We start from the raw sequence: 12,415 nt of genomic DNA on the forward strand, positions 1-12,415 counted from the left end.
TCCAGTTCCCTGCTAATGTGCCTGGGAAAGCAGTGGAAGATGGCTCAAGTGATAGGGCCCCTGCATCCACATGGGAGACCTGGAAGAAGCTCCTGGCTCCTGGCTTTGGATCAGCCCAGCTCTGGCCATCGCAGCAAATTTGGGGAGTTAACCAGTGGATGGAAAACCTCTCTGTTTGTAAACTCTACCTCTCAAATAAAATAAATCTTAGGGAAAAAAAAGGTATTAATTTGACTGAGATTTTGCAAGAACAGGAATATATGACCAGGCTTCCTTGGCAATAGCTAGGATGATGTAGGTTTCCTATATATTTCAGGAGGAGTGACTTGCATAGTAAACTGAAAGGAAAAAAGCTACATTAGAACAAATAATCAGCTTTTTGCAAAAGTACTTTAGGTAGAAGTTACTTAAAAAGTATTTTCCATCAATCAGAAAAATGAATAAACTAGGTTTTAAAATATCAAAACTTAAATTTTGTATTGTGATGGTTTTTCTCCTGGAGAGAAGAGATTCAGAACATGCATGCACCTGGTATGTTAGTAGGAAAATCACCAAACAGTTTTGTGATCGGTTCTGCCCAGATAAAGAAAAGGACATGGGAGGGGCACGGATTTGGCTAGCTAACTGATCAACTCTTGTCCAAATGAGAACTAGTTTACGACTTCCCTCCTCCTGTCCAGACTTCATAATACATGAATGCCAAATCTTGCATCCTTTGTTGAGTTTATTTATTTGTATTTATTTGAAAGGCAGAACAACAGAGAGGGGAAGAGAGCAAAGAGGAGAAACTTTCTACCCACTGGTTCACTCCCAAAACCAAAATGTCTGCAACAGCCAGGGCTAGGCCAGGGCAAAGCCAGGAGCCTGAAACTCAATTTGGGCCTTCAACATGGATTGGAGGGACCCAAGCCATCAACTGCTGCCTCCCAGGGTATGCATTAACAGTAAGTTGTATGGGAAATGGAGGTATCATGCGACAGTAGGTCTCTTCTGGTCCAAGAGCACAAAATAAAGTCAATATCAACCAACACTCTTAGTAGTATGAAAGACAAACAGTTATTCACAAAAGTATGCACTAAACATTATTTACAGGGCTGATGTTGTGGCATAGTAGGCTGGGTCTCTGGCTGCCAGCATCTTGGTTAGTGTTCCGGCTGCTCTACTTCAGATCCTGCTCTCTACTTGTGCCCTGGGAAAGCAGTGGAAGATGGCCCAAGTCCTTGGGCGCCTGCACTCATGTGGGAGACCCAGAAGAAACTCCTGGCACCTGGCTTCAGATTAGCCCAGCTTCAGCCATTGCAACCATTTTGGGAGTGAACCAGCAGATGGAAGACCTTTCTCTCTGTATGCAATTCTGCCTCTCAATAAAAATACATAAATCTTAAAAAAAATTATTTACCCTATTATACAGTAACTAAGACACTAACTATACCAATGTGCAAACATACCTAAAGGCATTATTTAGAACAGGTGAACATGTTTAGGTACATAATGCTTCAACAAGAGTTGACATCTCACTTAAAATAAATCATTGAAGTTCACAAAACAAAAGCAAGTATAGATTTCATTATCAATTTCCTAATTCTAATCACAACTGTCTTTTGCTATCTTTGTCACACTGTGGAACAGTAAATTTTCTCACCCTTCTGCACCAGGGTTTGCAGAAATGTTAGAACTGATCTTGATTTTATACTCTGTAATATTCAAAATCAATTAAACTCTCCCTCTTCAGCTAACTTCATTGAACACACTTTGCAGTCTCGTTTTAGTATTTACTATCATAGACTCTTACATAATCTCTGAATTGATCTAAGAAAATGAAAATAAAAACCAATATTTTTTAGGGGTCTCTTTTTTTAAATTTTTTATTTGACAGATAGAGTTAGACAGTGAGAGAGAGAGACAGAGAGAGAGGTATTCCTTCCATTGGTTCACCCTCCAAATGGGTGCTATGGCCGGAACTACACCGCAAAGCCAGGAGCCAGGTGCTTCTCCCTGGTCTCCCACATGGGTACAGGAACCCAAGCACTTGGGCCATCCTTCACTGCCTTCCCAGGCCACAGCAGAGAGCTGGACTGGAAGAGGAGCAACCGGGACTAGAACCCAGCACCCATATGTGATGCCAGCGCCGTAGGCGGAGGATTAACCAAGTGAGCCACAGCGCCAGCCCCTAGGGGTCTCTTAACAACAGCAGTACACAAGGTATCCTCAAAATGTTCATGGAAAATGTCTATTATGAAAAACTATGCATGGATTTTTTTTGTGTGCCAAATGAAGTTTTACTAACTATACTAACTAGGCTATGCCATTTGGAAGCCCCTATCAAAGCACCATGAACTCTGTTAAAACAGAATCAAGAACAAACATAAAAATGGTGATTAAGGTTAAGTGGAAGAATGGTGAATCACTGATGTTTTACAAAATGTTTATGGGGACAATGTTGCAAAGACATCAAGAATTTAAAGATGGGGGCCAGCGCTGCGGCATAGTGGGTAAAGCCATTGCCTGCAGTGCCAGCATCCCATATGGGTGCCAGTTCAAGACCCGGCTGTTGGCCGGCGCCGCAGCTCACTAGGCTAATCCTCCGCCTAGCGGGGCCGGCACACCAGGTTCTAGTCCTGGTCGGGGCGCTGGATTCTGTCCCGGTTGGCCCTCTTCCAAGCCATTCCTCTGCTGTGGCCAGGGAGTGCAGTGGAAGATGGCCCAGGTGCTTGGGCCCTGCACCCCATGGGAGACCAGGAGAAGTACCTGGCTCCTGGCTCCTGCCATCGGATCAGCGCGGTGCGCCGGCCACAGCGCGCAGGCCGCGGCAGCTATTGGAGGGTGAACCAACGGCAAAGGAAGACCTTTCTCTCTGTCTCTCTCTCTCACTGTCCACTCTGCCTGTCAAAAAAAAAAAAAAGACCCGGCTGTTCCACTTCCGATCCAGCTCTCTGCTATGGCCTGGGAGAGAAGTAGAAGATGGCCCAACTCCTTGGGCCCTTGCACCCACGTGGGAGACCCAGAAGAAGCTCCTGGCTCCTGGCTTTGGATCAGCTCACCTCTGGCTGTTGTGGTCAACTGGGGAGTGAACCAGCAGATGGAAGATCTCTCTCTCTCTCTGCCATTCCTCTCTCTGTGTAACTCTTTCAAGTACAATAAATAAATCTTTAAAAAATTTAAAGAATTTAAAGATGAATAACTCATTTTAAGAAAGAACTAGACAATGCTGAAGATGAAGCTTGCAGCAGTAGACCATATGCATCAATTGGTGAGGAAAAAAATTTAAACTTTTTTGCACCCAATGAAGAAGACTGACAGTTAACAGTAGAAGCAACAGACCATATCATACAATGCTCATTGTGGTGCAATAGGTTTAGCCACTGCATCACATATGAGTGCTGGTTTGAGTCCTGGCTGCTTCACTTCCGATCTAGCTCTGTTATGGCCTGGGAACACACTGGAAGATGACCCAAGTGCTTTGGCCCCTGCATCCATGTGGGAGACCTGGAAGAAGTTCCTAGCTCCTGGCTTCGGATCGGTGGAGCTCTGGCCATTGCAGCCATCTGGGGAGTGAACCAGCAGATGGAAGACCTCTCTCTGACTTTCAAATAATAAATCTTTAAAAAAAAAAAAAGAGATATTTTCCCTGGACTACTCCAAGTCGTTAAAAAAAAATAAGCTCAAGTGTCTGGTAATAATAATAGATAGAATTAAAAAGGAGAGAATGCTCCAACATGGGAAGCAGTATACACAGCAGACTCAAAGAATGACAATTGCTTAAAATAGCACTCAGACCTCAGAATCAGCCCTTAAGTCGTTCTGGTCTGGCTGAAAGCCGATGAAACATATCAGGCATGGAAAGCCAAGACACTGTGGGAAAAAAAAAAAAGTCCTACCTGAAGGATCCCTGTGAGAGACCCCAGTGGAAAGAAGTGGCCACCAAAGAAGGATGTACTTCTCTCTGAAGGGAGGAGAAACTTCCACTTTGCTTATAGCCTTGTCTTAATACTGACAGAGATTGTGGATTCAAAAGGCTTCAATAGCTTTGGAAGCTCAAGTCAACAGCCTCAGGTGATCACTATGTCCTACAGAAGCATCTTAATTATTAAATTAACAACAGGAGTCACTGTGCACTTATTTCCCATGCAGGACTTCTGTCCTCAATAAGTTGTTATGAGAATTAACTGTAAAACTTGTTCTCAGTATGTGTGTGTGTGTGTGTGTGTGTGTGCGCAAAATTGTTGAAATCCTTACTTAGTATAGAGTTGGTCTTCTGTGTATAAAGTTAATTGAAAAAGAATCCTAATGGAGAATAGGACTGGGAATGGGAGAGGGAGGAGAAGGTGGGATGGGAGTGTGGGTGGGAGGGTGGGTATGGTGGAAAAATCATTATATTCCTAAAGTTGTACTTATAAAATTTGTGCTTATTAAATAAAAGGCTTGGGGGCTGGGGGAGGGAGGCTAAGTAACTGAGTCATCAACTGCTGCCTCCCAGGGTGCACATTAGCAGGAAGCTGGAATCAGAAGCAGAGCTGGGACACAAACTCGGGTACTCCAATATGGGATGCAGGATCCCAAGCAGTGTATTCACTGGTGTGCCAAGCAAATAATAAATGCCTGCCCCATCTATTCTACCATATTTTTTTTTTAAGGATTAATTTATTTTATTTGAAAGGCAGAGTTAGAGAGAGGCAGAGGGCGGGGGAAGGGTTTCCATTCGCTGGTTCACTCCCCAAATGGCTGCAATGTCTGGAGCTTCAACAATCTGAAGCCAGGAGCCTGCAGATTCTTCCAGATCTCCCACGTGGGTGCAGGGGTCCAAGGAATTGGGACATCTCCCAGGCCATACCAGAGAGCTGGTTTGGGAGCAGAGCAGCCGGGACTCAAACCAGTGCCCATATGGGATGCTGGCACTGCAGACAGTGGCTTTACCCACCACACCACAGCACTGACCCCTTCACTATCTTTAAAATACACACACACAACCATGGGCCTAAAAATAAATTTAATAAGAAAAAAAGGAGTGGGCATTTGAGGCAGTGGTTAACTCGCTCCTTGGGATGCATCCTATATCAGGGTGCCAGGGATCCAGTCCCGGCTTTGTTTCCAATGCCAGCTTCCTCCTGATGGGCACCGCAGGGAAGCAGCAGATGATGGCTTCTTGGAATCCAAGACAGAGACACAGATTCCCAGGCCTGGACCAGTCAGCTTTGGGGGCATCTGGGGAGTAAATCAGCAAATGGAAGAGCTCTATCTCTTCTCTCTCCCTTCTACCCGCCTCCCTTCCCTCTCCTTCTTTTCTCTCTCTTTCCTTTTCAAATACATAAACAGAGGTGGGCATCATGGCGTGTGGGGAAAAGCTACTATTAGATGTCCTCATCCCATATCACAGTGCCAGGATCTGCTTCTGCTCCTGCTTCTGATCCAGCTTCCTGCTAGTGGGTATCCTGGGAAGAAGCAATGATCCAAGTAATTGGGTTCCTGCCACTCACATGGGGAAGTGGGATGCAGTTCGTGGCTCCTGTTTTTGGCTTGTAGCCCTGGCTGTTGTGGGCATTTGGGAAATGAACCAGCAGATGGAAGAGTCTCTATCCCTCTCTTTCTATCACTCTACCTTTCAAATAAATGTCTTTTTTAAAAAAATTAACATAGAAGCTAGTGTTGTAGTGCTGTGGCACTAGCAAGCCAGTACTTGTGTCAGAGCAATCTATACTCAAGTGCCAGTATGAGTCCCTGCTGTTTTGCTTTCAATACAGCTTCCTACTAATGCACCTGGGAAGGCAGCAGAGGACGTTCCAAGTGTTTGGGCCCTGCCACCCATGTGGGAGACACAGATGGAATTCCTGGCTCCTGGCTTTGGCCTGGCTCAGCCCCAGCTCTTGTGGCCATTTCGGGAGTGAACTAGCAGATGGAAGTTATCTCTGTCTCTCTCTCTGCCCCCCCACCCTGACACTCTGCCTTTCTAAATAAATAAATATTTTTAAAAATAAAAGGGATTTAAAACTAAGCACAAAAATATTGAAATCTTCCTCCAGATACTTTGCAAAGATACCATCTTTTCAATTAAGAGATACAGATACATGTTGTAAGATCTATTCAAGTCTAAATTTGAAAAATCCTAAGAACCCAGCACAAGCTGTTCTCTTTGCCAAAAAGCAGGGAAGGTGTTGTCACATTTCATCTCATTCACAACAGATGGGGATGACAAACAGAAGTATTTTAGGAGGAAGACTGACAAGGAAATCTTGGCAGTGGAATTCTCATCTTTTGTTCATTAAGCAGAGTCACACTGTGGTAGAATGGACTGTTCAGCAGACATTCACTCCCTCCACTGGACTACAGGTCAGTACTCTTTATCAATACTGGCTTGGACAGTAGCACATGAAGACTGCAAATGTATTCTGCTTTTTGTTTTCGCTTGCCCTCTCATGCCACTGACTTTTGTTCACAAAGAAGGAGAGAGGACGCAAATCTGGATGCAACCTGCAGTGGGTTAGCCCTACTACAGGTTAGTCCTGTACAGCTCAGCAGAAGGCTAGACAATCTGAAGGTGAGTGGACAAGAAATCAATGCTTCTTGCTATAAGCCACTGAAATTTGAAGCAGTGTAATGTTTGTTTTGTTTTGATTCACTCAGTCACTAGAAATGGTGTGAGCAGAAAATCCTCAGCCATTGGTTTTCTTTGCAATTAACTCAGTAAAGAAAGATTCATTGCCCAAACTCACACCCCATTCAGGGAGCAGTTTGCATCAAATGATGTACAGGCGTAAAAGCCCAGCCTTCATCCAGATTTAAGACAACACTTGAGCACACCCCCTGGAGTTAGCAGAGGTCCTCGGACTGCATCATATCCCACCTTCCCTGTTGCCCAATTCTCCTCCTCCCTTTCTGTTCCACAAATGTTGGTCACAGGGTTCCCCCAGTAACTCTCCTCATTGACAGTGGTCATCATTAACTGCTTCTCAGAGAATTCAGCCTGCAACAAGTGGCATCACTATGACAACAGGTAACTGATACACATAGACGTTTAATACAAACTACTGATAGTCTCAGTTACAATTCTACAAAAATGTTACATGTATACAGCACACATTACAGTATTCAAAATACCCTATCTATTTAAAAATTAATGAGCATATGGATTTTTCCAAGCAGAAGGTGAATATAAACCCATGAGTAAATCTTAACTGTGACCAAGGCACAATTTTTTATATATAAAAGCATGCCATCCACTTCAGCATTTATTCAATGCGTAGTATGGAAAAAAAGTCCATCAATTACAAGCTTATTAAGACTTGCTGACATTCACTCCAATCAATCTGCAAGACACTATGGTCCATGTTCTTTGGCATACACTTTTGTTTTATTATTATCACAAGAAAGCCAGAGAAGATTCACCCCGGCTATGATTCTATATTCCAGACAAAACGAGACATTCAGGCAGAGGGAGGCAAGGATCCCTTTGGAAAGAAAGTGTGAGGTGTGAGCTCCTCAGTGACCACAGCTTTTTACCTTAGGGGCATTTTCTAGACTGCTACAGCGAGGAACAGAGCCACAGAAAAACACTAAGAGTCAGACCTTGATGCTTTCGAGTGGCTCAGATTGAGGGAGCAAAACACTGGAGAGGATCCCATTCCAGGCCCTAAAGCAAACTATAACACAGTACAAGGACTCATAGCATACATATTCTCTGACCACAGTATTCAATTAACACACAAGTAGAAAAAAATTATAGTTATGTAACTACATAATTAGTTATATATGTTAGGAAATCCTTAGAAGCAAATGATAATAAAAATGCCACATTTCAAAACAAAATATATGTTAGTCAAGTTGGAAAATAGAGGGAAATGTTCTACCTTAAATGTTTATAATGAAAAAGAAGATAAATGGCCGGCACCGTGGCTCAATAGGCTAATCCTCCGCCTTTCGGTGCTGGCACACCGGGTTCTAGTCCCGGTTGGGGCACCGGATTCCATCCCGGTTGCCCCTCTTCCAGGCCAGCTCTCTGCTGTGGCCTGGGAGTGCAGTGGAGGATGGCCCAAGTGCTTGGGCCCTGCACCCACATGGGAGACCAGGGTGCTTGGGCCTCTGCCAGCCACATGGGAGACCCGGATGAAGCTCCTGGCTCCTGGCTTTGGCCTGGCCTAGCCCAGGCCATTGCAGCCATTTGGGGAATGAATCACCAGGTGAAAGACCTACCCCCTCCTTTCTCTGTGTGTGTCTCTTCTTTCTCTAACTCTGCCTTTCAAACAAATAAATGAATCTTTAAAAATAAATAAGAAGAATAAACCCAAAGAAAAGTAGATGGAAGAAAACAAAGAATAAAAATAAACAGAAAACATACAGCTCCAGTTCCAATCCAGCTCCCTGTTAATGGCCTAGGAAAGCAGTAGAAGAGATAGCCCAAGTGCTTGGGCCCCTACACCCACATGGGAGACCCGGAAGAAGCTCCTGGTTCCTGGCTCCTGATTGGCCCAGCTCCAGCTATTGCAGCTATTTGGGGAGTGCACCAGTAGCTGGAAAACCTCTCTCTCTGTCTCCCTCTCTAACTCTGCCTCTCAAATAAATAAATCTTAAAAAAAAAAAAAAGAAGAAGAAGAAGAAGAAGAAAAGAAAACCGACAAAACCCAAATCTCATTCTTTTCAGTAATTAATGATTGCACTCCCCACCAAAACTATAAAGGACAAATTGGGAAATTATGTATATAAACGGTAACAGGAATGAAAAGCTATTTTATTTATTTATTTGACATGTAGAATTACAGACAGTGAGAAAGGTCTTCCCTCCGTTGGTTCACTCCCCAAATAACTGCAATGGACAGAACTGTGCTGATCCAAAGGCAGGAGCCAGGTGCCTCCTCCTGGTCTCCCATGTGGGTGCAGGGGCCCAAGCACCCAGGCCATCCTCCACTGCTCTCCCAGGCCACAGCAGAGAGCTGAACTGGAAGAGGAGCAACAAGGACCAGAACTGGCACCACATGGGATGCCAGCGACACAGGCGGAGGATTAGCCTAGCGCGCCATGGCGCCAGCCCCCAAAAAGCTATTTTAAATAATGATATAGCTTATTTTAAAGTTTAAAAATATCATGAAAAATTATATTAATAAATTTGAAATTCAGAGGAAAATAATTGTCTAGACTGAGAAAACTTGACAAAAATGGACTTATATACAATAAAAACCTATTCTAATTACATATTAACTTACAACCACACCCAGATTTCTACAAAATAACTGGTACTCTTCAAAATTACACAGTCATGAAACACAGAGGACTGAAGGAGACCACAGAGACAGCGACAGCTAAACACAGTTGAGTCTCAAAGAGATCTCAGGCCAGAAAATCTTTTTCTTTCGGTATAAGGAACACGACTAGGACAATTAGCAAATCTGAACAAAGGCTCTGGATGGAATAACAGTATTATAACTAATCTGACAGCTTTGATGTAATTAAATATTGATTTTTTTTTTTTAAAAGAGACTATCTTCTCAAATATTTAGTAGTAACAGGACATACATTCTGACACTTACTCTCAAACTTTCCAGAAACAGTAACAGGTCTATGGTATTACAGTTTACGAAAGGCCACTGCAGCAGACTGCACATGGACTCCACATGGACTAGGTCTGTATTGGGCCCCACCAATCAGCTTCGTGTCGGATTATTCTGTGATGTACCACAGTGATAAAAATCACCCATTGACAGATTTCTAACTGTGTTCCCACGGTTCAGTAACTTATGACCATAACTATTTTAGACTGGGACCATTACTGGATTCTGAGCTCCCACAGCAGGCCTCAACTTACCAAACAAAAGACTCACTTCTGCCAAATGCTTCAAAATCAAACTTTTCAAGACACTCACAGCAACCAATTGGACAGGGTGGTTTACCTGAGCAAGCCCAAAATGAAGTCCTCTCTCTCTTTTAACCTTTAACAAAAGCATCTTTGATGCAACTAATCTGCTTCTTGTCCTGTTTTAGCTTTCTGAAACTTTTTCTGTCTATAAAGTCAACTCTTCTTTGCTGAGCTCATCTGTTATTTTATTGTATGAGGTGTTGCCTGATTGTAGAATTATCATAAAAGCCAATTAGACCTCTAAACTAAATCTGGTTTTTTTTTTTTAAAGACTTATTTATTTATTTGAGAGGCAGAGAGAAGTCTTCCATCCACTGGTTCACTCCCCAAATGGCCACAACAGCTGGAGCTGGACCAATCCAAAACCAGGGCCAGAGTTTCTTCCGGGTCTCCCAAGTGGGCACAGGGGCCTAAGCACTTGGGCCATCTTCTACTGATTTCCCAGGCCATCGGCAGAGAGCTGGATCAGAAGAGGAGCAGCTGGGACACAAACTGGCACCCATATAGGATGCTAGTAATGCAGGTAGAGGTTTAATCTACTATACAAACAGCACCAACCCCCAAAGTCAGTAAGTTTTAAGGAATTACAGGAACTAGCATTGCGGTGCATTCCACAATGAGTTAAGCTGCCACCTGCAACACCAGCATCCCATGAGTGCCAGTTGAAGTCACAGCTACTCTACTTCCAATCTAGCTCCCTGCTAATGTGCCTGAAAAAGAGCAGTGGAAGATGGCCCAAGTGCTTGGGCCCCTGCCACCCATGTGGGAGCTCTGGATAAAGCTCCTGGCTCCTGGCTCTGACCTGGCCCAGCCCCTGCCATTGTGGCTGTTTGGGGAGTAAACTAGAAGACTGCAGATATCTCTCTGTGCGTCCCTCTCTCTCTCTCTCTCTCCAACTCCTCCTTTTTAAATAAATCTTTTAAAAAATTATTAACCACAGCATCTGTTAAGTCATATTTGTAAATAATAATCCTAGACAAAGTTGTCAAAACAATTTACATAGTATTTTTCCCAATATCAAATTTACAGTAATTTTCTGAGATTTCTTATATCAATATTGAATCCATGGGGGAAAAAGTAATGTAAAAGGCAGTATTTACCACTCCCCCAACCCCCAAAAAAATTTACATTGGGTTAGGGGCAAACACTTAGCCTAGCAGTTAAGGTGCTGGCTAGGATGCCCACATCTGGTATCAGAGTACCTGGGTTTGATACCAGGCTCTGGCTCATGACTCCAACTCTCTGCTAACACAGACCCTGGGAAGCAGCAGTAATGGCTCAAGTAACTGAGTTCCTGCCCCAACATGGAAGATGTGGATTGAGTTCCAGGCTCCTGGCTTTGGCCTGAAACAGTCTGGCTGTGAGGTCATTTGGGGAATGAACCACCAGATCACCAAAAAAGGGGATCTCCTGCCCTCTCTACTCTGCTTTTCAAACAATTTTTTTTCAAAGTATCCCTAAATGTAAACTATTATTGCCTTAATGATTCATTAAGCAAGCAAGGAAACACCATGTTCCCTGTTTTTCACTGAAGCAATGGTCCATTAGCACTAATTCCGGCTTACAGCTTGGAAACATGAATAGTGCTCATCATATAGGAATCCCCATCTTATCAATTTTATGATAAAATTTTATCATTTTGAAGGCTAGATTTCTAATGTAAGTTGATATGTAAAATGTTATATATTGTGCCATGGGATCCAAATATCTTCAAATTCCCAGTATCCTCCAGGTCCTAAATGAAATGTGTGATTTGAACATGACTCATAAATGAAGGGGAAAAAAATGCCTGACAACTGGAATACAATTACCAAAAACATAAAATTTTGTTATTATAATCAACTTTCCTTAGGAAAATGGTTTTTTCCCCTAAGTTATTCTTGATGGAAAACAATTTCATTGTAAAATTATAGATAGCATATTTTAAGGGGAAATTACCATCTTAAAGGAAACATTCTTTGTTCAACCACTTTTAATTCTTGCCAAGACTTCCTTGTAACAATTATATTAGGGGCTGGCACTGTGGCTTAGTGGGTAAAGCCACTGCCTGCAGTGCCAGCATCCCATATGGGCTCCAGTTCAAGTACTGGCTGCTCCACTTCTGATCCAGCTCTCTGCTATGGTCTGGGAAAGCAGTGGAAAATGGTGCAAATCCTTGGGCTCCTGTACCATGTGGGAGACCTAGAAGAAGCTCCTGGCTCCTGGCTTCAGATTGGTGCAGCTCCGGCCATCGTGGCCATCTGGGGAGTGAACCAGTGGACGGAAGACCCCCCCCCCCTTCTATAAGCCCATCTATAACCCTCCCAGCTGCGTGGCTGGGACCCAAGCACTTTAGCCATCACCTGCTAACTCCCAGGGTGCTCATAAGTAAGAAGCAAACCCAAGTCATTTTAATGACAATGAAGTAGAAGAGTAGTTCTAAGAGATAATTTGGTGGAGTAGAGTGGCCTCCTCAGTAAGAGTAAAGAATAGATAGACACAAATCTTTTTTCAAAGTCAGCTACACAGATGTAGCAAAACACCATTTCTTGAACTCCAGCATTTACCTTTGCTTTAAAAAATTACTATAGTATT

The 12,415-nt window shown here is 43.4% G+C and overlaps 1 protein-coding gene across 27 annotated transcripts in view; it reads right to left on the reverse strand.

Moving 5' to 3' along the window:
- MTA3 (metastasis associated 1 family member 3) overlaps positions 1-12,415 on the reverse strand; it is a 222,182-nt gene that overhangs the window by 47,247 nt on the left and 162,520 nt on the right. The window lies entirely within an intron of this gene.

The sequence above is a fragment of the Oryctolagus cuniculus genome, chromosome 2 (assembly GCF_051225735.1).
Source record: "Oryctolagus cuniculus isolate XC-2025 breed Fujian yellow rabbit chromosome 2, ASM5122573v1, whole genome shotgun sequence".
In the NCBI taxonomy this organism is placed as follows: Eukaryota; Metazoa; Chordata; class Mammalia; order Lagomorpha; family Leporidae; genus Oryctolagus; species Oryctolagus cuniculus.